Source organism: Ovis canadensis, chromosome 2 (assembly GCF_042477335.2).
Source record: "Ovis canadensis isolate MfBH-ARS-UI-01 breed Bighorn chromosome 2, ARS-UI_OviCan_v2, whole genome shotgun sequence".
Classification (NCBI taxonomy): domain Eukaryota; kingdom Metazoa; phylum Chordata; class Mammalia; order Artiodactyla; family Bovidae; genus Ovis; species Ovis canadensis.
The window spans coordinates 27,982,902-28,008,963 of NC_091246.1; positions in this window are offsets into that span (position 1 = coordinate 27,982,902).

Here is a 26,062-nt window from a genome sequence, read left to right on the forward strand (position 1 = left end):
TCTGTCATCCCCTTCTCCTCCTGCCCCCAAACCCTCCCAGCATCAGAGTCTTTTCCAATGAGTCAACTCTTCACATGAGGTGGCCAAAGTACTGGAGTTTCAGCTTTAGCATCATTCCTTCCAAAGAAATCCCAGGGCTGATCTCCTTCAGAATGGATTGGTTGGATCTCCTTGCAGTCCAAGGGACTCTCAAGAGTCTTCTCCGACACCACAGTTCAAATGCATCAATTCTTCGGCGCTCAGCCTTCTTCACAGTCCAACTCTCACATCCACACATGACCACAGGAAAAACCATAGCCTTGACTAGACAGACCTTAGTCGGCAAAGTAATGTCTCTGCTTTTGAATATGCTATCTAGGTTGGTCATAACTTTCCTTCCAAGGAGTAAGCATCTTTTAATTTCATGGCTGCAATCACCATCTGCAGTGATTTTGGAGCCCCCAAAAATAAAGTCTGACACTGTTTCCACTGTTTCCCCATCTATTTCCCATGAAGTGATGGGACCGGATGCCATGATCTTTGTTTTCTGAATGTTGAGCTTTAAGCCAACTTTTTCACTCTCCTCTTTCACTTTCATTAAGAGGCTTTTTAGTTCCTCTTCACTTTCTGCCATAAGGCTGGTGTCATCTGCATATCTGAGGTTATTGATATTTCTCCCAGCAATCTTGATTCCAGCTTGTGTTTCTTCCAACCCAGCATTTCTCATGATGTACTCTGCATAGAAGTTAAATAAGCAGGGTGACAATATATGGCCTTGACGTAATCCTTTCCCTATTTGGAACCAGTCTGTTGTTCCATGTCCAGTTCTAACTCTTGCTTCCTGACCTGCATACAGATTTCTCAAGAGGCAGGTCGGGTGGTCTGGTATTCCCATCTCTTTCAGAATTTTCCACAGTTTGTTGTGATCCACACAGTCAAAGGCTTTGGCATAGTCAATAAATTTTGTGTGTATAGCTTGTTTTATTTTGTTACCTTTGAGAAGGCTGGTAAAAGGTTTTCACAGTATAATGGAATCCTCCCTGAAGAGCAGCTGTCTTCCCTTTCATTCAAGGGGCTCTGGGTCTGTAAACTGGCTCAAGTCTGGAATTTGATTGAGAGGTGTGACTCTGTGCTTTTATGATTCAGGTTAGACTTTTGTTCACTTGACCTGGAACTTTTTTACTCATACACATCAAGTATTTAGCAGACTGTCCATCTATTTCAATTCTAAGAACACCATGATCATTGGTCAACACATAGGTCTCTGCAAGTCAGACTATTCTGATTGCTCCTTTGACACTACTGTCCATGCCCACTTTGTGCCTAGTGATTAGGGGTTGTCACTTGGCCTCTGTTACCCCAGGATCCAATTATTCCCATTGCCTTTAGGTTTCTCAATTTAGTGACAGCAGTTTCTACTGTAATTTCTGACCTACAAAGAAGAGCAATCACAGAGCTCTTCAAGGATGTGGGGACTTCTGCTACAAATGGACTTCTCACAGTTGTGATAAAGGTGTGTCCTTCCTCTTGGTGAGCAAAGGGTGGTGTTGTTTTTGTTCAGTCACTAAGTCATGTCCAACTCTTTGAGAACCCATTCACTGCAGTACACCAGGGTCCTCTGTCTTCCACTATTTCCTGGAGTTTGCTCAAATGCATGTCATTGAGTTGGTGATGCTATTTAAATATCTTGTCACCTGCTGCCCTTTTCTCCTTTTACCTTCAACCTTTCCCAGCATTAGGGTCTTTTCCAGTGAGCTGGCTCTTCACATCAGGTGGCCAAAGTAGAGGAGCTTCAGCTTTAGCATCTGTCCTTCCAATGAATATTTGGGGTCTATTTCCTTTAAGATTAACTGGTTTGATCTTCTTGCAGTCAAAGGGACTCCCACAGTCTTCTCCAGCACCACATTTTGAAAGCATCAATTCTTTGGTGCTCAGGCTTCTTTATGGCCCAAATCTCATATCTGTATATGACTACTGGAAAGGGTGGTGAGTAGATCTCAAATGACAAACTCACTCTAACGTTCCAATTTCACTAAGCCTTCTATTTCCTTTCTCTGCAGTAAAACAGGACAGCTCTGGCATCTCAATTTTGTCTATGATGGGCCACCACTTGGTCAGCGTTTTAGCCAAGAAATAAAACAAAACTTTTAAATCCCTTTCTTTCCCCTCAAGTTGCAACGCTAAATCCAGAATCTCTGCTTAGTGCTCCCATATCAATAAACTCCTTCTGATCCAACTTTATGTTTCTTTAGCTATTATCTCTCATTGCTCTTAATATTCATCCCCACATATTCCCTAAATTTCTGTCTGTATACATTAGAAAACTCCTTTTTTTTTCTAATGTAAAAAAGTCAGTTTTTTGGAGGTTGCCTTTCCTGATAGGTCATAATTTGTGCTTCATTTTTGGGGTCTGTTTGGATTTCTGTCTAGTCATGTCATGTCTAGAAGCCAAGAGGGGTGATGGGCGGGGTGGGTGGTAAGAGTAGGACCTAAGGAAAATCAGCAATGTCTTGCAAGGATATATGGCAGGAGAAAAAGATTACAGGTTTCTTTGGATAAACTTCTCAAGCAGGATAAACTTCTCTGGGTCAAAATGACTCAGCAGAATTTAGAGGTTTAATGTCCCCACTTTCACTGGTACCCTTCCATGTATCCTCCTTCCAACTTTCAGGATCCCATTTCTTCCCAATCAGTGCTCTCAGTTTAAAAGCAAACACCATGCAGAATTGGGGCTTCAATATGCTTTATAATTCAGTCATTAGCAAGATGACATTCTGTGTTTCATTTACAGAAGTCCCATCCCTGTGGTTGTATGAGTTAAAGTTCCAGAAAAGATGTAGAAGACTTCAGGTCATCAATGTGGAGTTTGAGCTGGGAATCTGAAGTTTGAGCTCATCTTCTTTCCCCACTTTCTCTAGCACACTTAGGAGCAACTACCTAATACCATTATTCTCCTTATTTTGATGGAAATGTTCTAAGATAGCAAACATGTGACAACCTAGACTCTTGCCATCTGTGTTTAATTACAAATATCCAACAGCAATCATCTAAGTAACTTTTGGTCAATCTTGACACACCTTCCACTGTCTTCTTTACCACTGGAAGCAGAGTTATTAGTGCCTTTAAATCTAGGAAGATAAGAGAACCAGCTCTAGAAACCCAGAGCCAAAAAAGGGAACTCATCCATAAAGGTCTGCTTCTCTGGAATCGCTTACACTGTGGACATCTGTATCAGCCAGGATTCAAACAGGGGAAAAGACTCAGTATTACACATGTGGAGTGGTTATAAAGTTCTACATTTTGATTTAATGTCAGAATGAGCCATAATGGAAAAGCCAGAGTCAAGCAAAGAGCGAAGGGACCAACATGCTAGTCAAAGCATTATATTGTGCACACTAAACTTACATAGTGCTGCCTGTCAATTACATCTCAATAAAACTGGAAAGGAAAAGATAGTTCACTCCCTTTTATTCCTGAGTATTAGTCCATAGTATGCAGGTGGTGGTAGTGGTAAAAAATTCACCTGCCAGTGCCAAAGAAGTAAAAGACCTGGGTTCAGTCCCTGGGTTGGGAAGATCCCCTGGAGGAGGGCATGGCAATACACTCCAGTATTCTTGCCTGGAGAATCCCATGGAAAGAGGAGCCTGGCGGGCTACAGTCCATAGGATCACAAAGAATCGGACACAACTGAAGCATGCATGCATGCATGCAAATACTTTGTATGTGTACTAGAGCATGCTTAAACATTCACTTCTGGAAGGCCTCATAAAATGAGTTAAGGAGTATTCTCTCCTCTTCTATTTTCCAGAAGGAATTGTGTAAAATTGGTGTTACTTAAATGTTTGGTAGAATTATCCAGTGAAACCACTTGGGCCTGGAAATTTCTAACTTGGGAGCTTTTAAATTCAAATTAAATATCTTTACTAGATGGGCTTCCCTTGTGGGTAAAGGGAAAGCTGGTAACCTTTCAGCTGGTAAAGAATCTGCCTATGATGCGGGAGACCTGGGTTCAATCCCTAGGTTGAGAAGATCCCCTGGAGAAGGGAAAGGCCAGTATTCTGGCCTGGAGAATTCCCTGGACTATATAGTCCATGGGGTCATAAAAAGTCGGACACAACTGAGCCAATCTTTGATAGATACAAGACTATTATTATCTATTTAATCTGGTTGAGTTTTCATAGTTTGTAGTATTTGAGAAATTGATTCATTTCTTCTAAATTGCTGAGCTCATGAGCACAAAGTTCTTCATAGTATTCCTTCATTAGCCTTTTAGTGGCTGTAAGATCTGTAGTGATATCCCTTATTTCATTCCTGATATTGAGGGTTTGAATTTTCTCTCTTTTTATTTTTGCCATTCTTGCTACATGCTCTCAGTTTAATTTATTTTTAAACCAGTTTTCTGTTTTATTGACATTTTCTAATTTTAAAAATAAGTCCAATTTCATTAACTTCTGCTCTTATTATTATCATTTTATTCCTGTGGGTGAGTGCTAAGTTGCTTCAGTTTTATCTGACTCTTTGTGACCCTATGGAGTGTAGCGCACCAGGCTCCTCTGTCCATGGGTATTCTCCAAGCAAGAATACTGGAGTGAATTGCCATGCTCTCCTCCAGGGGATCTTCCTGACCCAGGGATCAAACCCACTTCTCTGTGTCTTCTGTACTGGCAGGCAGGTTCTTTACCACTAGTGCCACCTGGGAAGTCCTTAATTTCCTTCCTGCATTTTATTATTTCTTTCTAGCTTATTTTTCCCCTTCTTTTTAACATCTTGAGGTAGAAACGTATGATTATGTATTGGAGACCTTTCTTCCCTTCTAATGTAAGCATGTAAGTGCTGTAAAGTATCTTCTCAGCACCATTGAGTTGAATCACACATATTCAGATCTTTTCCTTTGAGACTTCCTCTTTGACCCATAGATTACATAGAAGTGTGTTGTTTAATTTCCAAGTGTCTAGAGGTTTTCCTTGTATCTTTCTCTTATTGATTTCTAGTTTCATGCCATTATAGTGAGAGAATACATTGCATGATTTCTATTTTTAAAAATTTGTTGAGGGTCTTTTTCTGGCCCAGGATATGGTCTATCTTGGTGAATGCTACATGGACACTTGAAAAGAATGTGTGTTCTGCTGTTGCTAAATGGAGTGTTCTACAAGTGTTAATTAGATGCTGTTAGTAGACTGTTTTGTTCAGTTCTTCTAAGCATTGCTGCTGCTGCTGCTGCTAAGTCACTTTAGTCATATCTGACTCTGTGCGACCCCATAGACGGCTGCCCACCAGGCTCCCCCGTCCCTGGGATTCTCCAGGCAAGAACACTGGAGTGGGTTGCCATTTCCTTCTCCAATGCATGAAAGTGAAAAGTTTAAGTGAAGTCACTCAGTCGTGTCCGACTCTTCGCAACCCCATAGACTTCAGCCCACCAGGCTCCTCCACCCATGGGATTTTCCAGGCAAGAGTACTGGAGTGGGGTGTCGTCACTAGTTTTCTATTTTGTGGCTCTATCAGTTACTCAGATAAGGGTATTGAGGTCTCTAAACATAATTGTGTATTTGTCTGTTTCTCCCTTTAGTTTTACCAGTTTTTGCCTCATGCATATTGAGGGTCTGTTTTGGAGGATCAGGACTATTAAGCTTCCTGGTAGACTGATCTTTTCTCACTATGTAATGTCTCCTTTATCTCTAGAAATTTTCTCTTCTTTGAAATCTACTTTATCTGATATTTATGTAGCCACTTCTACATTTAAAAAGTTAATATTTGCTTGACATGCCTTTTCTAATCTTTTATTTTCATCTTACCTATACCACTGAATTTAAAGTGATGTTCTTATAAACAGCACAACATTGTACGGTGCTTTTGTATCCATTCTGCCAAGCCCTGATCCAGTCATGTGCCTACCCCTAAGCTTATCATGACACAAGAGAATGCCATGGTCTGACTGGCCAGAACCGGACCCCAGGTTTGGCTCCACCTAAACCACCTGGACCAGGAGAGAGAGCTATGGTCCTTCAAAGGAAAAGAGGAGATGGCAAGACAGAGGCAACATAAACAGCCACCCACTCCCCTGACTCAGTGACCAGGCAATCCAAGTCTAGACAAGGTGTCAGGCAGTCCTGTCATCACATCCCATTTCCTGCCCCTGCTTGCACATTGGGGTGGGTTCTAGAGATTTCTCAAAGGAACTGTCTCACAGCCTCCTTTTCCCTGAAATTGGTGGTTCCAACTGAGTCTGGCAGCACCCCAACTCTATACTAAGAGTCAAGAGCCAGGGAAAGGAAGAGGAGATCAATCCATTCTGAAGTCACCTGAGAATACACGCCTATGCCAAATTATCAGATAGCCATAGAAAGAGCAACCAGAATTCTGAGAAGGGCAAGCTGGGGACCTCTGTGCCTTCTGGAAAGGATCATGGGCCAGAGGCAGGAGCTGGAGGGCTGTATACTGTTAATGGTGTAAGATGCTCTCAGCCCCAGTCAGGGTGGGTGGGGGGGCTCCTCCTAACGTAGTACCAGGCACTGTCCAGGAGCCATCAATGCCCTGACCTGCAGAATTGTATCCCAGGTGTGACCCTGCAGCCAAGGAAGTCAAGGAATGTGCCCAGGGATACACCTCTGCTAGGAGTGGGGTTGGGACCCAGTTAAGGACCATCTGATCCCAAAGCCCAGGCTCAGCAGAGGAACTGGATTGTTCTCCTTAGAGAAATGAAAACAGAGAAGTGTATTCAATAGTTCTTACAGGGGAGCCAGTCACTTGTCGGCTTGAGGACATGGGCCAGGACTTGTTCAGCCCTACACTTATCTCCTTACCTGCGAGGTACAGGAGTATTCCCTCCTTTCTTCCCTCTGGCGTCTGTGGGAGGTCACAGGAGATCTTGCCCAGGCACCCTTTGGTAGACTCTCAGCCCCACTAAGTAGGACAGAAGCTGTAATACCTGTCAGGGGTTGGACTGGACTACTCTTACCTCCCCACCTTATCTCCCTCCCTCATCTCCCCATATTATGCTCAGCTTCCTCTGATGAGGAAGAGTGGGGGCAACATCTCAAGAGATTTGAGTCTCCCCAGAATGTCCCAAGGGGCTGTCAGCAAGAAAGTCATGCTCTTGCAAGGGTCTCAGGTGAGTGATAGGGCTGTTAGGGCCTCTGTCCTTGACCCTGCCTCCCAAAGACCCTGTGTTAGAATGGGAAGAGGATGAGGGAAAGTAATAAGAGTCTTTCTTTATACTTATGAAGAATTTTTCCAGGATGTATCAGTAAAGGAAAAACAAAAGCACAAAGGTTTGCACAGCTAGACAAAAAATGAAATAATACATTGTCTCTGCATAAAGACATTCTAAAGGGGTAGGCAGGAAATGGGCAGGATTGGGTGGTTGACCTGCAGTGCAAGGGGCAAGATTTTCCTGTGTACCCTTCTGTCCCTTCTGAATTTTGAACCATAGAAAAGAGATATCATTGGGCTTCCCTAGTGACTCAGTGGTAAAATAGCTGCCTGCCAATGCAGGATACATGGGTTCAACCCCTGATCAGGGAAGAACCCACAGAACAGAACAACCAAGCCTGTGTGCCACAACTATTGAGCCTGTGCTGTAGGGCCTGGGAGCCTCAAGCATTGAGCCCATGTGCCGCAACTACTACTGAAGCCTGTGTGCCCTATAGCCCATGCTCCACAGAAGAATCCATTGCAATGAGAAGCCCGTGCACCACAACTGGAGAGTAACCCCCTGCTCATCACAACCAGAGAAAAGCCCTCACAGCAAAGAAGACCCAATACAGCCAAAAGTAAATAAATAAACAAAATTATATAAAAAAGAGATTTTTTTTAAATTAAAAAAACTACCTTATTTGACACTTTAAAAATTTTCTGGCTTTTTAATTTTTTTTTTAATTTAAGGATTTGTTGTTGTTCAGTAGCTCAGTCGTATCTGACTCTTCACAACACCATGGGCTGTGGCTTCCCTATCCTTCACCATCTCCCGGAGCTTGCTCAAACTAATGTCCATCAAGTCAGGGATGCCATCCAACCATCTGGTCCTCTGATGTCCCTTTATCCTTCTGCCTTCAATCTTTCCCAGCATCAGGATCTTTTCTAATGAGTTGGCTCTTCACATCAGGCAGCCAAAATATTGGAGCTTCAGCTTCAGCATCAGTCCTTCCAATGAATATTCAGGGTTGATTTCCATTACAATTGACTGGTTTGATCTCCTTGCAGTCCTAGGGACTCTCAAGAGTCTTCTCCAACACCACCATTCAAAAGCGTCAATTCTTTGGCACTCAGTCTTCTATATGGTTCAACTCTCATATCCATACATGACCACTGCAAAAACCATAGCTTTGACTGTGTGGACCTTTGTTGGCAAAGTAATGTCTCTGCTTTTTAATATGCTGCTAGGTTTGTCATAGGTGATAAGGATAGCTTATAAAGAATTCAAGGATAGTTGATATACAATATTATAGAAGTAACAGATGTATAATATAGTGTTCCACAATTTTTAAAGGTTATATTCTATTTGTAGTAATCAAATGCTTGCTATATTCACCATGTCATACAATATACTCTTTTCTAAATTTATTTTTATTGAAGTATAGTTGAATTACAATGTTGTATTAAGTACTTATATACAGTAAATTGATTCAGTTATATATATATATATATATATATATATACATATACATTCTTTTTCATATTCTTTTTCATTACAGTTTATCACAGGATATTGAACATAGTTCCCTCGTGCAGCAGGATTTTGTTGTTAATCCATTCTATATATACCAGTTAGCGTCTGCTATGTTCGATCCCTGGGTCGGGAAGATCCCCTGGAGAAGGAAATGGTAACCCACTCCAGTACTCTTGCCTGGAGAATCCCATGGATGGAGAAGCCTGGTAGGTTATAGTCCACGGGGTCGCAAAGAGTCGGACACGACTGAGCGACTTCACTTCACTTCACTTCACTTTAATCCCAAATTTCCAATCCAACCCTCTCATATCCACCCACCTTGGTAACCACCAGTCTCTTCTCTATGTCCCTGATTCTGTTTCTTTCTCACAGATAGTTCATGCTTTGTGAACTATAATTTGTGTCATACTTTAGATTCCACACACAAGTGACATATATAGTACCTGCCTTTTCTCCTTTTGACTTATTTCGTTTAGTATGATAATCTCTGGGTCGATTCATGACACTGCAAATAGCCTTCCACTGTACATATGTACCACAACTGCTTTATTCACTCATCTGTCAACAGACATTTAAGTTGTTTCCATGTCTTGGCTATTGTGTATTGTGCTGCTATGAACATCGAGATGCATGCATCTTTCTGAATTATGGTTTTGTCTGGATATATGTCCAGGGGTGGGATTGCTGGATCATATGATAAATTCTATTTTTAGTCTTCTGAGGAACCTCCATACTGTTTTCCACATTGGCTACACCAATTTACACCCCCCAAAAGAGTGTGAGAACATTCCCTTTTCTCCACACCTGCTCCAGCATTTTTTATTTGTAGATGTTAATGATGGCCATTCTGACCAGCATAAGTTGGTACCTCATTGTAGTTTTGATTTGCATTCCTCTAATAATTAGTGATATTGAGCATCTTTTTGTGTGCCTAGTGGCCATCTGTATTTATTCTTTGGAGAAATGTCTACTGAGGCTTTATGACCATCTTTTGATTGGGTTGTTTGTTTTTTGCTGTTGAGTTTTGTGAGCTCTTTGTATATTTTCAAAATTAAGCCCTTGTCAATCCCTCCTTTGCAAATATTTTCTCCCATTCTGTAGGTTGCCTTTCATTCTGTTTTTTGGTTTCCTTTTCTGTGCAAAAGCTTGTAACAACATACTCTTGTAGCTTACTTTAAACCTAATAGCTTGTATCTCTTACTTTCCTACCCTTGTATTGTCCCCCTCTTCCCCCCTCCCCACTGGTAAGCATTAGTTTGTCCTCTATATCTGTAAGTCTGATTCTTTTTTGTTATATTCACTGGTGTGTTATATTTTTAGATTCCATATGTATGAGATATTATACAGTATTTGTCATTATTAATCTGACTTACTTTACCTGGCATAATGCCCTCCAAGTCCACCCATGTTGCTGCAAATGGCAATTTTTCATTATTTTTTATGACTAGTGTGTGTGTATGTGTATGTGTGTGTGCGTGTGTGTGTATGAGATATACCACATCTTCTTTATCCATTCATCTGTTGATGGACATTTCGGTTGCTTCCATAACATGGCAATTGTAAATATGCTGCAATGAAAATTGGGGTACATGGGTGTTTTTAAATTAGTGTTTTTATTTTTCTTGCAAATATATACCCAGGTGTGGAATTGCTGGATCATCAGTTCAGTTCAGTCTCTCAGTTGTGTCTGACTCTCTGCCAGCCGATGGACTACGGCACCCCAGGCTTCCTTGTTCATCACCAACTCCCAGAGCTTACTCAAACTTATGTCCATCGAGTCAGTGATGCCATCCAACCATCTCATCCTGTGTCATCCTGTTCTCCTCTTGCCTTCAGTCTTTCTCAGCATCAGGGTCTTTTCCAAGGAGTCAGTTCTTTGCATCAGATGGCCAAAGTATTGGAGCTTCAGCTTCAGCATCAGTCCTTCCAGTCAATATTCAGGACTTCTTTCCTTTACGATTGACTGGTTTGATATTACAGTCTAAGGGACTCTCAAGAGTCTTCTTCAACATCCCAATTCAAACGCATCAATTCTTCAGTGTTCAGCTTTCTTTATGGTCCAACTCTCACATCCATACATGACTACTGGAAAAACCATAGCTTCAACTATACAGACTTTTGTCAGCAAAGTAATGTCTCTGCTTTTTAATGTGCTGTCTGAGTTCATCATAGCTTTTCTTCCAAGGAGCAAGCATCTTTTAATTTCATGGCTGCAGTCACTATCCACAGTAATTTTGGAGCCCAAGAGAATAAAGTCTCTCACTGTTGCCATTGCTTCCCCATCTATTTGCCATGAAGTGGTGGGACTGGATGCTATGATCTTAGTCTTTTGAATGTTAAGTTTTAAGCCAGCTTTTTCACTCTCCACTTTCACTTTCCTCAAGAGGCTCTTTAGTTCTTCTTTGCTTTCTGCCATAAGGGTGGTGTCATCTGCATATCTGAGGTTACTGATATTCCTCCTTGCAATTTTGATTCTGGCTTGTGCTTCATCCCAATGCTTGTGCTTCATCTCAATGCTGAATTGGTGCTGAAACTCCAATACTTTGGCCGCCTGATGAGAAGAATTGACTACTTGGAAAAGACCCTGATGCTGGGAAAGATTGAAGGCAGGAGGAGAAGGGGACGACAGAGGATGAGATGGTTGGATGGCATCACTGACTAGATGGACATGAGTTTGAGCAGCCTCCAGGAGTTGGTGATGGACAAGGAAACCTGGCGTGCTGCAGTCCATGGGGGTCACAAAGTGTGACTGAATGAATGAGCGACTGAACTGAACTGTGCTTCATCCAGTCTGGCATTTTGCATAGTGAACCCTGCATATAAGTTAAATAAATAGGGTGGTGATATACAGCCTTGATGTACTCTTTTCCCAATTTTGAATCTGGATCATATGACAATTCAATTTTTAGTTTTTGAGAAACTGCCATACCATATTGTTTTCCACAATGGCTGTACCAATTTATATTCCCACCAAGACTGTAGAAGGGTTCCCTTTACTCTCACCAAAATTTGTTATTTTTGTTCTTTTAATGATAGCAGTTCTGAGAGGTGTGGTTTTGATTTGCATTTCCCTGATAATCATGCAATGCTGAGCATCTTTTCATAAGTCTGTTGACCATCTGTATTTTCTGTTTGGAAAAATGTCTGATCGGTTCTACTACTCATTTTTTAAATCAGATTGTTTGTCTTTTGATTTTGTTTTATGAACTTTTTGTATATTTGGATATTAACCCTTTATTAGTCATATCATTAGCAAATACTTTCTCCCTTTCTGTGGGTTGTCTTTTCATTTTGTCTATGGTTTCCATTGTTATGCAAAAGCTTTTAAGCTTAATTAGGTTCTTTTTTTTTTTTTTTTTACTTTATTTTACTTTACAATACTGTATTGGTTTTGCCATACATTGACATGAATCCACCACGGGTGTACATGCGTTCCCAAACTAAGCTTAATTAGGTTCTATTTGTTTATTTTTGCTTTATTTCCTTTGTTCAAGGAGATGGATATAAAAATAGTAATACAATTTATGTTAAGAAGAGTGTTCTGCCTAAGTTCTCCAGTAAGAGTTTTACAGTATCTGGTTTTACATTTATGTCTTTAATCCATTCTGAGTTTATTTTTGTGTACAATGTTAAAAATAAAAACTTCTAATTTTGTTCATTTACAGGTAGCGTTCAATTTTTTCAGTACCACTCTTTGAAGAGACTATCTTTTCTCTATTGTGTACTCTTGCATCATTGTCACAGACTAGGTGACTATAGGTGCATGGGTTTATCTCTGAACTTTCTATACTGTTCTATTGATCTCTATTTCCGCTTTTGGGCCAGTATCACACTGTTTTGATTACTGCAGCTTATAGTCCAAAGTCAGGGGGCATGATACTTCCAGTTTTATTTTTCCTTCTCAAGATTGTTTTGGTTTTGAAGATCTTCCATGTTTTCATACAAATTTTAAAATTATTTGTTCTAGTTCTGTGAAAAATACCATTGACATTTTGCTAGGGATTGCATTGACTTTGTAGATTGTCTTTGATAGTATGGTCATCTTACTAATACTTTTTCCAAATCAATAACACAATGTATCTTTCCATCTGTTGGTGTCATCTTCAATTTCTTTCATCAGTGCTTCTACATTTCCAAGTACAGGTATTTTTCAACACTAGGTAAGGATATTCCTAGATTTTATTTTTTTTGATGCAGTGGTAAATGAAATTGTTTCCTCTTTCTCACAGTTTCTTTTTGTTAATGTGTAGAAATACAACAGATTCGTGTTTTAACTTTACATCCTGAAACTTTACTCCACTTATTGATGAGCTCTAGTAGTTTTCTGGTGGTGTCTTCATATTTTCTGTTTATATTATCATGTCATCTGCAAACAATGCCAGTTTTACTTCTTCCTTTTCAATTTAGTTATTTTTATTTCTTTTTCTTCTCATTGCTATGACTAGGCCTTCTGAAACTATGTTGAGTAAAAGTGATCAGAGTGGGCATCCTTGTCTTGTTCCAGATTTTAGAGAAAAGTTTTCAGCTTTTTACCATTGAATACAATGTTATCTGTGGTTTTGTCATATATGGCCTTTATTATTTTGAGGTATATTCCCTCTATGCCCATGTTCCAGAGAGTTTTTATAGTAAATGAATGTTCAGTTTTGTCAAAAGCTTGTTCTGCAACTACTGAGATGATCATACGACTTTTATTCTTCAATTTGTTAATGTGATGTATCACATTCATTAATTTGCAGATATTGAAAAATCCTTGCATCCCTGGGATAAATCTCACTTGATCATGGTATATGATTCTTCTAGTGTATTGCTGGATTCAGTGTGCTAATATTTTGTTGAGGATTTTTGCATGTATGTTCACCAGTGATATTGACCTGTAATTTTCTTTTTTGTGTGATATCTTTGTCTGGTATTGGTATCAAGGTGATGATGGCCTCATTGAATGAATTTGGAAATGTTCCTTCCTCTTCAATATTTTGAAATGGTTTCAGAAGGATGGGTGTTAACTCTTTTCTAAATGTTTGCTAGAGTTCACCTGTGAAGCCATCTAGTCCTGAAATTTTGTTTGTTGGGAGCTTTTAAATTACTGATTCCACATCATTACTGGTAATTGGTCATTCATATTTTCTATTTCTTCCTGGCTTAGTCTTGGGAGAGTGTACATTTCTAAGAACTTGTCTGTTTCTTCTAGATTGTCCATTTTATTGGCATATAGTTGTTCATAGTAATCTCTTAATCAGTTGTATTTCTGTGGTATCTGTCATAATTTCATTTCTGATTTTATTGATTTGGGCCCTCTTCCCTTTTTTCCTTGATGATGCTAACTAGAGTTTATCAGTATTGTTTATCTTTTGAAAGAATCGGCTTTCAATTTCATTGATCTCTTCTGTTTTTTAAGTCTCTACTCCATTTATTTCTTCTCTCATCTTTATGATTTCTTTCCTTATACTAACTTTGAATTTTTTTTGTTCTTCTTTCTCTAGTTCCTTTAGATGTAAGTTTAGATTGTTTATTTGAGATTTTTCTTATCTCCTGAGATAAGCTTATATTGCCATAAACTTCCCTCTTAGAACTGCTTTTGCTGTCTCTGATGGTTTTTGGATCATCATGTTTTCATTTGTCTCTAGGTATTTTTTTTATTTCTTCTTTGATTTCTTCAATGATCCATAAATTGTTTAGTAACACATTGTTTAAACCTCCATGTATTTGTGTTTTTGCAGTTTTTTCTTATAGTTGATTTCTACTCTCATAGTGTTGTGGTTGGAAAAGATGCTTGACATTATTTCAATTTTCTTAAATTCACCAAGACTTGTTTTGAGGCCTAATATGTGATCTATTCTGGAGAACATCCCACATGCATTTGTCTCTTGTAATAGTCTTTACTTTAAAGTCTGTTTAGTCTGTTGTAAGTATCGCTACTCTGGCTTTCTTTTGATTTTTCCTTTGCATGGAATACGTTTTCCTATCCCCTCCCTTTCGGTCTGTGTGTGTTTCTGATCTGAAGTGAGTTTCCTACAGGTAGCTTAGATGCCAGTCTTAGGTTTGTATACATTCAATCATTCTGTAACTTTTGGTTGGAGTATTCCATTTACACTTAAGGTAAACATCAATATGCATGTTCTTTTTGTCATTTTTTCCACTGTTTTTAGTTTGTTTTTGTAGGGGTTTATTCTCCTTCTGTTTTCTTGTAATTTGATGACTATCTTTAGGGTTATATTTGGATCTCTTTTTTATGTATATTAATTATAGATTTTTCATTTGTGGTTACCATGCAATTTTTATGTAGCAGTGTATGCATATATGTGTATATATACAGCTCCCCAGGTGGCACTAGTGGTAAAGAATCCATATATATAATTGCTGTTTTTAATATCATATTTTGTATCTAATTGCTTTCTGTATCCCATGACTACTTATTGTTGTTACAGATGATTTTTATCACTTGTGTCTTTTAACCACCCCAATAGTTTTGTGTGTGGATGATTTCCTGCCTTTATTATATGTTCACCTTTATATGTAAGCTTTTTATTTTGTAATTTTCTTATTTATAATTGTGGCCTTTTCTTTTTCACCTAGAGAAGTTCCTTTAACATTTGATGTAAAGCTGGTTTGGGGGTGCTGAATTCTATTAGCTTTTACCTGTCTGTAAAGCTTTTGATCTCTCTATCAAATCTGAATTTCTAGGTAGAATATTCTTGGTTGTAGGTTTTTCCATGTTATTTTTTGCTTTTCCTCTGCTGTTTTTAATATTTTTCTTTATCTTTAATTGTTGTCATTATAATTACAATGTGTCTTGCTCTTTTCCTCTTTGGGTCCATCATGTATGGGACTTCTAGTCAAAGATACCAGCCTGTATATTCATGGTGAGCAAATATTAAATAAAGTAACCCTCAGGAAATACACTCTAAGACACAATATACTTAAAATTCTGGAAACTATAGGTATATGAAAAAAAAAATCTTGAAAATGACCAGGAGAAAAGACACATTACTTATAAGAAACATAAATTTGAATTATAGCAGATTTCTCATCAGGAGCTATGTAGGCACAACATTTTTCAAGTACTGAAAGAACTGTCAACCATGAATACCAAATCCAATGAAACTATCCTTCAAGCAATGAAGGATAAAAGAAATTTAAGAAAATTTATTGTTATAAGACATTCTCTTAAATGATGGCTAAAGAAAGTTCTGTAAACAGAAAGGAAATGGTGAAAGAAAAATGTTTGGAATGTCAGAAAGGAAAGAACAACATTAACATGGGTAAAAATAGGAATGGATGTAAGAGACTATCTTACTTCTCATGAGTTTTTAAATCATATTTGATGATGGAATCAAAATTATAATGTAATCTGATGTTGTACTCAATATAGAAAGAAAAAACACAAAAGATATATTTTTAAATGGGGAAGGTAAAGAACATAAAGTAAATCAATCTCCCACACTTCCCAATATACTGAAAAAACACTATATACATGAATCAAAGGAAAACACTAAAAATTGTTAAGAAATCCATAAAAAGATATGAAAAGAGAAACAGAGGACTGAAAAATAAAAGAAACAAACAAATGAAGCATAATAAAGTGTTAGACTTTAGTCATAATGTTATCAATAATTACCTTAAATGTAAATAGTCTAAATACACTGATTAAAAGACAGAAATTGGTAGACTGGATAAAATTGTGATTCCAACAATATTCTGACCACAAGAAACTCAATTCAAATACAATAACTTGGGTAAATTGTAACTTAAAGGGTAGAACTAGATGAACCATGAAAATATTATTTTCTGAAAAGTAGGAGTGGCTATTTGAACAATAGCAAAGAAAATAAAAATACTAAAGAGAGAGACGTAACATAGCAACTAAAAAATTGATCTGCCATGAAGTCATAGTGACCCTAACTGCGCATGCACAAGACAACACAACCAAATTACATGAAGCAAAAAATGACTAGATCTTTACTTCTTTTCTTTAAATATTGGCAACATTTATTCTGATGTTTACAAAGAAGTAACTAGGTTTTGCTGCCTGGAAATTTAAACTTATGTCCATTAAGAAATGAACAATTTAAAAAAAGACAAAAATATAATGCCTCCAACCTCAATGATTTCATATATATATTTTGTAACTTCAGAAGGATCTTTTAAGAACCCATAATCTGACGTTCAGCAATTCCTTCATTCTACTACAATATCTTTTTTTTTCTGTTAAATTTAAAGTCAAAATAAAACTCTGTAACTTTTAAATGTTAACAGTGGTTCTGTTTTTCAGTTGATATTTATCTAGGTATCCAGGCATTGTTGATGGTGGGAGTCTGTTTTGTTTGATGAACAAAACAGATGAAAACACTAGGAGAGTTGCATTCCAGTAGGAAGGGATAATAAGCTAAATTAACCAGGTGTAATAAGAGCAAGGTTAGTATGGTAGATAATAATGCAAAGGAGAAAAAAAAGTTACGGATGAGAAATAAAAAAATGAGAACCAAGGAGATGGGTTCGAGTTTTAGTTAGGACATCCTGGAAGAACGTTTTCTGTAGGTCTTTTTCTTGTTTTGTGTTTCCTGCCTAAAGAAGTTCCTTCACCATTTATTATAAAGCTGGTTTGGTGGTGCTGTATTCTCTTCAACTTTTGCTTGTATGGAAAGCTTTTGATTTCTCCATTAAGTCTGAAGGAGAGTCTTGCTGGGTAGAGTATTCTTGATGATAGGTTCTTCCCTTTCATCACTTTAAACATATAGAGCCATTCATTCTCTTCTGGCTTGTAGAGTTTATGTGAAGAAATCAGCTAATAATCTGATGGGAGTTCCCTTGTGTGTTATTTGTCGTTTTTCCCTTGTTGCTTTTAATATTTTATCTTTGTCTTTAATTTTTCTCATTTTGATCACTATGTGTCTTGGTATGTTCGTCCTTGGTTTTTTCCTGACTGGGACTCTCTGTGCTTCCTGGACTTGGTTGACTATTTCCCTTCCCATGTTCAGGAAGCTTTCAGCTATTATCTCTTCAAATATTTTCTCAGGTCCTTTCTCTCTCTCTCTTCTCCTTCTGGGACCCCTATAATGTGAATGTTGGTGCACTTAATGTTGCCCCAGAGGAGTCTTGGGCTGTCATCATTTTTTTCATTCCTTTTTCTATATTCTGTTCCGTGACAGTGATTTCCACCATTCTGCCCTCTTGGCCATTTATCTGATCTTCTGCCTCAGTGATTCTGCTATGGATTCTTTCTAGGGTATTATTCACCTCTGTTTCTTTGTTCATTAGTTCTTGTAGGTCTTTAGTAAACATTTCTTGCATCTTCTCCATTGTTTTCCCGAGATCCTGGATCATCTTCACTATCATTATTCTGAATTATTTTGGGGGATAGTTGTCTATCTCCACTTCATTTAGTTGTTTTCCTGGGGAGTTGTCTTGTCCCTTTATCTGGCACATAAGTTTCTGCTTTTTCATCCTGAGTAACTTTCTGTAATGTGGTTTTTGTTCTAGCCACTGTGGGATTGTGGTTCTTCTGTTTCTTCTGTCTGCCCTCTGATAGAGGAGGCTAAGAAGCTGGGGTAAGCTTCCTGATGGGAGGGACCAGTGATAGGAAAAACTGGATCTTGCTCTGATGGGCAGGGCCTTGCTCAGTAAAGTTTTAATCCAATTATTTGCTGATGAGTGGGGTTGTGCTCTCTCCCTGTTAGTGGTTTGGCCTGAGGCAACCCAGCCCTGGGGTCTACAGGGCTCTATGGTAGGGTTAATGGTGACCTCCAAGAGGCCTTACACTGACGGGGATCTTCCAGGACCACTGCTTCCACTGCTCCAGTCCCTGTGGTGAGCCACTGCTAACCCACATCTCCACAGGAGACCCCCCAACACTAACAGGTAGTTTTGGTTCAATATCCTGTGAGGTTACTGCTCCTTTCCTCTGGGTCTTGGTGCATGCAAGATTTTGTGCCCTCCAAGACTGGAGTCCCTGTTTCCCCCAGTCCTGTGGAAGACCTAGAATCAAATCCTGCCAGCCTTCAAGGTCAAATTATCTGGGGATTCCCAGTCCCTTTGTTGGGTCCCTGTCAGGGTAGGAAGCCTGACATGGGGTTCAGAACCATCACAATAGTGGGAAATTTCTTTGGTATTATATATCTGCAGTTTGTGGGTCACCCACCTGGTGGGTATGGGATTTGACTTTATCATGATTATGCCCCTACCATCTCATTGCAGCTTCTTCTTTGTCTTTGGACATGGTGTATCCCTTTATGGTGGGTTTCAGCATCCTCCTGTCGATGGCTTTTCAACAGCTATATGCGTTTTTGGTGTACTCATAGGAGGAGATGAGTGCACATCCTTCTACTCTACCATCTTGAACTGGAAGCGAAAAACTACTAGATCTTGAAAGTGAAATGGGAAAAGCTGGAATTACATCTGAGAACTTCAGCAAGCTTTACTCAGCAATTGATATGCTGCTAGACAGAAAAACAGCATGAGTACAGTAAAACCAACCAACATAATCTAAATGACATTTATAAACCACTCCACTCAACAAGAGCAGAACAGACATCTTTTCAAACACCTATAAGACAGTCACAAAAATAGACCATATACTGGGCCATAAAACAATCCTCAACAAAATTTTTAAGGCTAATATTATACATAATGTGTTCTTTAAACAGAATGGAATCAAATGAGAAATCAATAAGAGAAAGACAGGAGAAAAATCTCTAAAGGCTTAAAAGTGAAACAATACACTTCCAAATAATCCATAGGACAAGGAGAAAGTCTCAAAGGAAATTAAAAAATACATATAACTAAATAAAATAAAAGCATATCATATTCAAATTTGTGGGATGTGGCTAAAATAGTGGTTACATCAAAATTTGTAGTATTGGAAATATAGTGCCCATCAATGGATAAATGGGTTAAAATAAAAAGGCAGAATATATATATATAATGGAATATTATTCAGCTATGAGAGAGAAGGATATCTTGCTATTGTGATGACATGGATGGAAATTGAGGGTGTGATGCTAAGTGAGATAAATCAGACAAAGAAAAATACATATTGTATGATATCACTTACATGTATAATCTAAGAAAAATCAAACTCATATAAACAGAGAGTAAAATGATAGCTACCAGGGGACAGTGGGTGGGGGATAAGATAGTTGTTGTTTAAGGGTACAAATTTGTAATGAATTAGTGCTATAAATAAGCCCTGGAAATCTAATGCACAGTGTAGTGAACATAGACAACGCTGTATATAATACAATTGTATAGCACAGGGAACTTTGCTCAGTATTGTGATAGCGAAAGTGAAAGTTGCTCAGTCTTGTCTGACTCTTTGCAACCCCATGGACCATACAGTCCATGGAATTCTCCAGGTCAGAATATAGGAGAGGATAGCCTTTCCTTCTCCAGGGGATCTTCCCAACCCAGGGATTGAACCCAGGTCTCCCAGATTGCAGGAAGATTTTTACCAGCTGAGCCACAAGGGAAGCTGGAATGGGTAGCCTATTCCTTCTCCAGTGGATCTTCCTGACCCAGGAATCAAACTGGGGTCTCCTGCATTGCAAGTGGATTCTTTACCAACTAAGCTATCAGGGAAGCCTGCTCAATATTATGTAACAACCTAAATGGGAGAAGAATTTGAAAAAGAATAGATACATGTATATGTATAATGAATCACTTTGCTATACACCTGAAACCAACACAACCTTGTTAATCAACTAAGCTCCAATATAAAATAAAAGTTTTAAAAAATAAAATAAAATATACTTTATTATATTAAGAAAATGACCTGAGGCAAAAGACCTATATTCTGAAAAATATAAGGCACTGATGAAAGATATCAAAGATGACACTAATAAATGGAAAGATATACCATGTCCTTGGATTGGAATAATTCATATTTTCAAAATTACTATGCTACTCAAGGCAACCAGTGATTCAATGCAATCACTGTCAAATTATCAATGGCATTTTTCACAGAACTAGAACAACAAAAAATTTTAATTTGTATGGAAACACAAAAGATCCTAAATACCCAAAGTAACTTTGATAAATTAAAATGGAACTGGGGGAATCAGGCTCCCTGAGTTCAGGTTATACTCTGAAGCTACAGTCATCAAAACAGTATGGTACTGGCACAAAGGCAGAAATATGGATCAATGGAGCAGAATGGAAAACCCAGAGATAAACCCATGCACCTAAGGTCAATTAATCTACAACAAAGGAGAAAATAAAACTATACAATGGAGAAAAGTCAGTCTCTTCCATAAACATTGTTGGGAACACTAGACAGCTACATTCAAAAGAATGAAATTAGAACATTCTTTAACATCATACACAAAAATAAACTTAAAATGGATTAAAGACCTCAGAGTAAGACTCAATAGTATAAAACTCTTAGAGGAAAACATAGGCAAAACACACTTTGACATAAATCACAGCAGTATCTTTTTTGATCTATCTCCTAAAGTAATGGAAATAAAAACAAAAATAAACAAATGGGACCTAGTTAAACTCAAAAGCATTTGCACAGCAAAGGAAACCATACACAAAATGAAAAGACAACCCACAGAATGGGAGAAAATACTTGCAAACGATGTGAACATCAAGGGATTAATCTCCAAAATAAGCTCATGCAGCTCAATATTGAAAAAGCAAACAACCCAATCAAACAATGGGCCAAGGACCTAAAAAAATATTTCTCCAAAGAACATATATAGATGGCCAACAAGCACATGAAAAGATACTCATTGTCACTAATTATTAGAGAAATGCAAATCAAAACTACATAAGGTACCACCTGACACTGGTCAGAATGGCCATCGTTTAAAAGTGTACAAATAACAAATACTATGGCAACCCACTCCAGTATTCTTGCCTGAAGAATCCCAATGACGGGGGAGCCTGGTGGGCTGCCGTCTATGGGGTTGCACAGAGTCGGACACGACTGAAGAGACGTAGCAGCAGCAGCAGCAGCAACAGCAGAGGTTGTGTAGAGAGAAGGGACCAACCCTCTTATACTGTTGGTGGGAATGTAAATTGGTACAGCAACTATGGAGAACAGTATGGAAGTTCCTTTAAATGCTAAAAATAGAGCTACCATACAATAGCTCCTGGAGAAATCCCAGGAGCTAGAAAAAACCATGGTTCAAAAGGATATATGCATTGCAATGTTTATTGCAACACTGTTTGCAATAGCCAAGATATGGAAGCAACCTAAATGTCTATGGATAGATAAGTGGATAAAGAAGATGCGGTACACAACAAATGCTGGAGAGGGTGTGAAGAGAAGGGAACCCTCCTACAGCGTTGGTGGGAATATAAACTGGTATGACCCCATGGAGAACGGTATGTGCTAGGAGCCAGCGTGAGGAATCCCGCCCGAGACAAGGTCATGAGGAAGGAAGCCTGACAAAACACAAGGATGTGGTTAGGCTTCAGGGGTTCCCCCTGGAATTTCCTGAGCATGTACCCCAAAAACCAAAAAATCTGCCGGCTTTTGTACTCTGCTCTTCTGATATTTTCTGAAAAATGTCAAATCAGGGCTTTAGTCTTCTGCATTTGAAAGGGATCTTTCAGTTAAACCCCTCTGATAGCTCTCTAGCTTGCCTAACAGGTTACCCAGACCTCTTACAGCTGTGAATTGTTTGCAGCCCCCCAACCGCAAGAGGCACAAAGCTTAAAAGTGTCTTAAAGATACAGAGCCTTTTCTAAAGAGCTAAAAATCATATTGGTGACAGGTTTTTACTGTTGACTCAATGATTGCCACCAGGCCTCCATATTCTTTATCTTTTAGGCACCTGGGAGGATGTTAATCAATGTAAACGGGATATGGAAAAAGATATATAATAGCTTTGATGTTAGCAACACTAGACTTTTGAGTTAACTACTTTTCTTTTGTTATAAATCACTGTACCCCTTTTACTTGTTATAAATTGCTGTGTCTTTGCTATGTAAGAATGTAACTTTATTTAGTGCTTTCTGAGAGTGGCACCAGACTTTGGGAAGATCAACATAAATAAGTCTTCTGGTTGACAAACCCTTATCAGAAGAAAAGGCTGTAAAATGTTAATTGGTCCTTTTTGGCCAGAAGATTATGTAAATCACCTAAGACTTGTGTATACAATTAGATATGCAGAGAAAAGCCTGGTTTTGATAAGAGTCTGGACTGCTAACGCTGCATAACTTTGTGTTACCCATTGATCTCTATGTATAATCAAAAAGTATAAAAGGCCTTCTGAACAATAGAGGACGGGCCAGTCGCTGGACTGGTTTCCCCCGTGTCTCCTCTCTAATTTCTGGCTGAATTCCCATCTGGGGCGTGGAGGCTCACCATGTATACTTACTTGTCCCAGCTTTTAAGATCCATGCGAGGTGGAGCCCAAGGCGCGGCACCCCCCAATATTCAAGAGGACACCGGTGGCCTAACATAGATGGTGCAAGCTCCTTGTCTGGAACTTTATTGGCTTCCCACGTAAACCAAGTTATTCAGCCTTCTTTCTCCACTTAATTTTCCTACTACACTATTTCTCCCTAATCTAATCTTATATTAATAAATAAATAAGATTTTTCCTCACTGACTCCGTCCACCCTTGGAATTCCCTGGATCCACCAGGACTGGACCCTGGCAGGTATGGAGGTTCCTTAAAAAACTAAAAATAGAACTACCATATGTCCCTGCAATCTGACTCCTAGGCATGCTGCTGCTGCTGCTGCTAAGTTGTGTGCTGCTAAGTTGCTCTGTGTGACCCTGTAGACGGCAGCTCACCAGGCTCCCCTCTCCCTGGGATTCTCCAGGCAAGAACACTGGAGTGGAACACAGTTGCCATTTCCTTCTCCAATGGAGGAAAGTGAAAAGTGAAAGAGAAGTCACTCAGTAGTGTCCGACTCTTAGCGACCCCATGGACTCAGCCTTCCAGGCTCCTCTAGCCATGGGATTTTCCAGGCAAGAGTACTGGATTGGGTTGCCATTGCCTTGACTCCTAGGCATATATCTGGAGAAAAACATAATCCAAAAGGTTACATGCACCACAATGATTACTGCAGCACTGTTTACAATAGCCAAGACATGGAAACAACCTAAATGTCCATCAACAGAGGAATGGATAAAAATTTGTTACATATATACAATAGAATATTGCTGTTGTTGTTCAGTCACTAAGTTGTGTCCAGCTCTTTGCTCTCTCCTGGGCTGCAGCACACCAAGCTTCCCTGTCACTGTCTCCCAAAGTTTGCTCAGATTCAAGTCCATTGAATCAGTGATGCTATCTAACCATTACTGAGCCATTAAAAAGAATTAAATAATTCCATTTGCAGCTATATGGATGGACCTAGAGAGTGTCATAGTAAGTAAGTCAGAGGAGAAATACGGCATGACATCCCTTATATGTGGAATCTAAAAAGAAATGATACAAATGAACTTACTTACAAAACAGAAAGAGACTCACAGACTTAGAAAACTAACTTACGATTGCCAGGGAGAAAGGTTAGGGACCTTGGGAAGGTCATGTACACACTGCTGTATTTAAAATGGGTAACCAAAAAGGACCTATTGTATAGCCTATGGAATTCTGCTCAATGTTATGTGCCAGCCTTGATGGGAAGGGGAGGGGGGCTTACGGGAGAATGGATACTTGTATACGTATGGTTGAGTCCTTCCCTCTTCTCCTGAGACTACCACTACATTTTTAGTCAGCTATACCTCAATACAAAATAAAAAGTTTAAAGTTTGGATTTAAAAAATGTGGTATGTATACACCATGGACCATTATTCAGCCATTAAAAAAGGATGAAACAATGCCATTTGCAGCAATATGGATAGACCTGGAAACTACCATACTAAGTGAACTAAGTCAGACAAAGTAAGACAAATATATGATATTGCTTATATGTGGAATAAAAAAAATGATACAAATGAATTTATTTACAAAATAGAAATGGGCACATAGATTTAAAAAACAAACTCTGGTTACCAAAGGGGAAAAGTGGTGGGGAGGAATAAATTGAGAGTTTGAGACTGATATATACACTATATTTAAAATAGATAACCAACAAGGACCTACTCTATAGCACAAGGAACTTTGCTCAGTATTTTGTAATAATTTAAATGAGGAAAGAATTTGAAAATGAACAAATACAGGTATATATGTATACATGTATATATGTATATTCTAGGGCTCCCCTATAATGAAGCAGATATGTCTCAGATGGTAAAGAATCTGCCTGTAATGCAGGAGATCTGAGTTCAGTCCCTGGGTTGGGAAGATCCCCTGAGGAAGGAAATGGCAACCCACTCCAGTATTCTTGCCTGAAGAATTCCATGGATAAAGGAGCCTGGTGGGTTACAGTCCTTGGGGTCGCAGAGATTGATGCAGCTGAGCGACTAAAACAAATACACACATAGGTCTTTCCAGGTGGCACTAGTGGTAAAGAACCTGCCTGCCAATGTAGGAGACGTAAGAGATGTGGGTTCAATTCCTGGGTCAGAGAGATCCCCTGGAGGAGGGCACAGCAACCCACTCCAGTATTCTTGCCTGTAGAATCCACAGATGAGGAGCCTGGCAGGCTATAGTCCATAGTGTTGCAAAGAGTCAGACATGACTGATTGACTTAGTATGCACACAAGCACATGTATTATAAATATAGTAAACAATGTTTACAAGAAAAAATTTTAATTGTTAAAACTCAGTTTAAAAAAAAAACTGAAAGCCTGTTAGGAAGCTGATCGCAAGGAAAACATTAGAATCTGCTCAATCAGGGTGATCATCATTATGGTCACTAAGGAAACAATCATGGGAACTTGTTCACAAATCTTGAACAGCCAGGAAAATAGACTCCACAAACAGATGGTGTGATGGCTACAGGGTCAAAGCTGTATATGGTGTGAACCCTGGAGAAGGAGTGGGTCAAGGGTGCTATGCACCTGAATCCTGATGGGAATGTGAGCTAAATGCCTGGGACTCATAGGCCTCTTAGAGAATATTTTGAAGATCTGGGACCACGTGCCAGAACAATGCACATTTGTGAGCATACAAGTACACACACATTGGCTGTCATAACAGCATCAAGCCCCGTCATGAATCCCCCTCACACTGAGGACCAGGAGCAGCTTCATAGGTGAGGCAATGAAGGGCAGAGGAATGGCACTGGAAGAAGCACCCCTCCACATGCGAAGACACTGAACAGCATGGCTGCAGAAGGCACAGCAATATGAGGTACCAAGGCCCAGGTGGCACTGATGGCCCATTGTAGAGTAGAATGGCAAGGGGGTGATGATTTGGGCCCCAGATCAGGAAGATTTGAAAAGATAGAAAAGATCAATGAAACTAAAAGTCTATATTTTGAAAAGATGAACAAAATTGGTAAATTTTAGTCAGCCTCAAGAAAAAAGGGAGAGGACCCAAGTCAATAAAATCAGAAATAAAGATGTTATGACAGGCA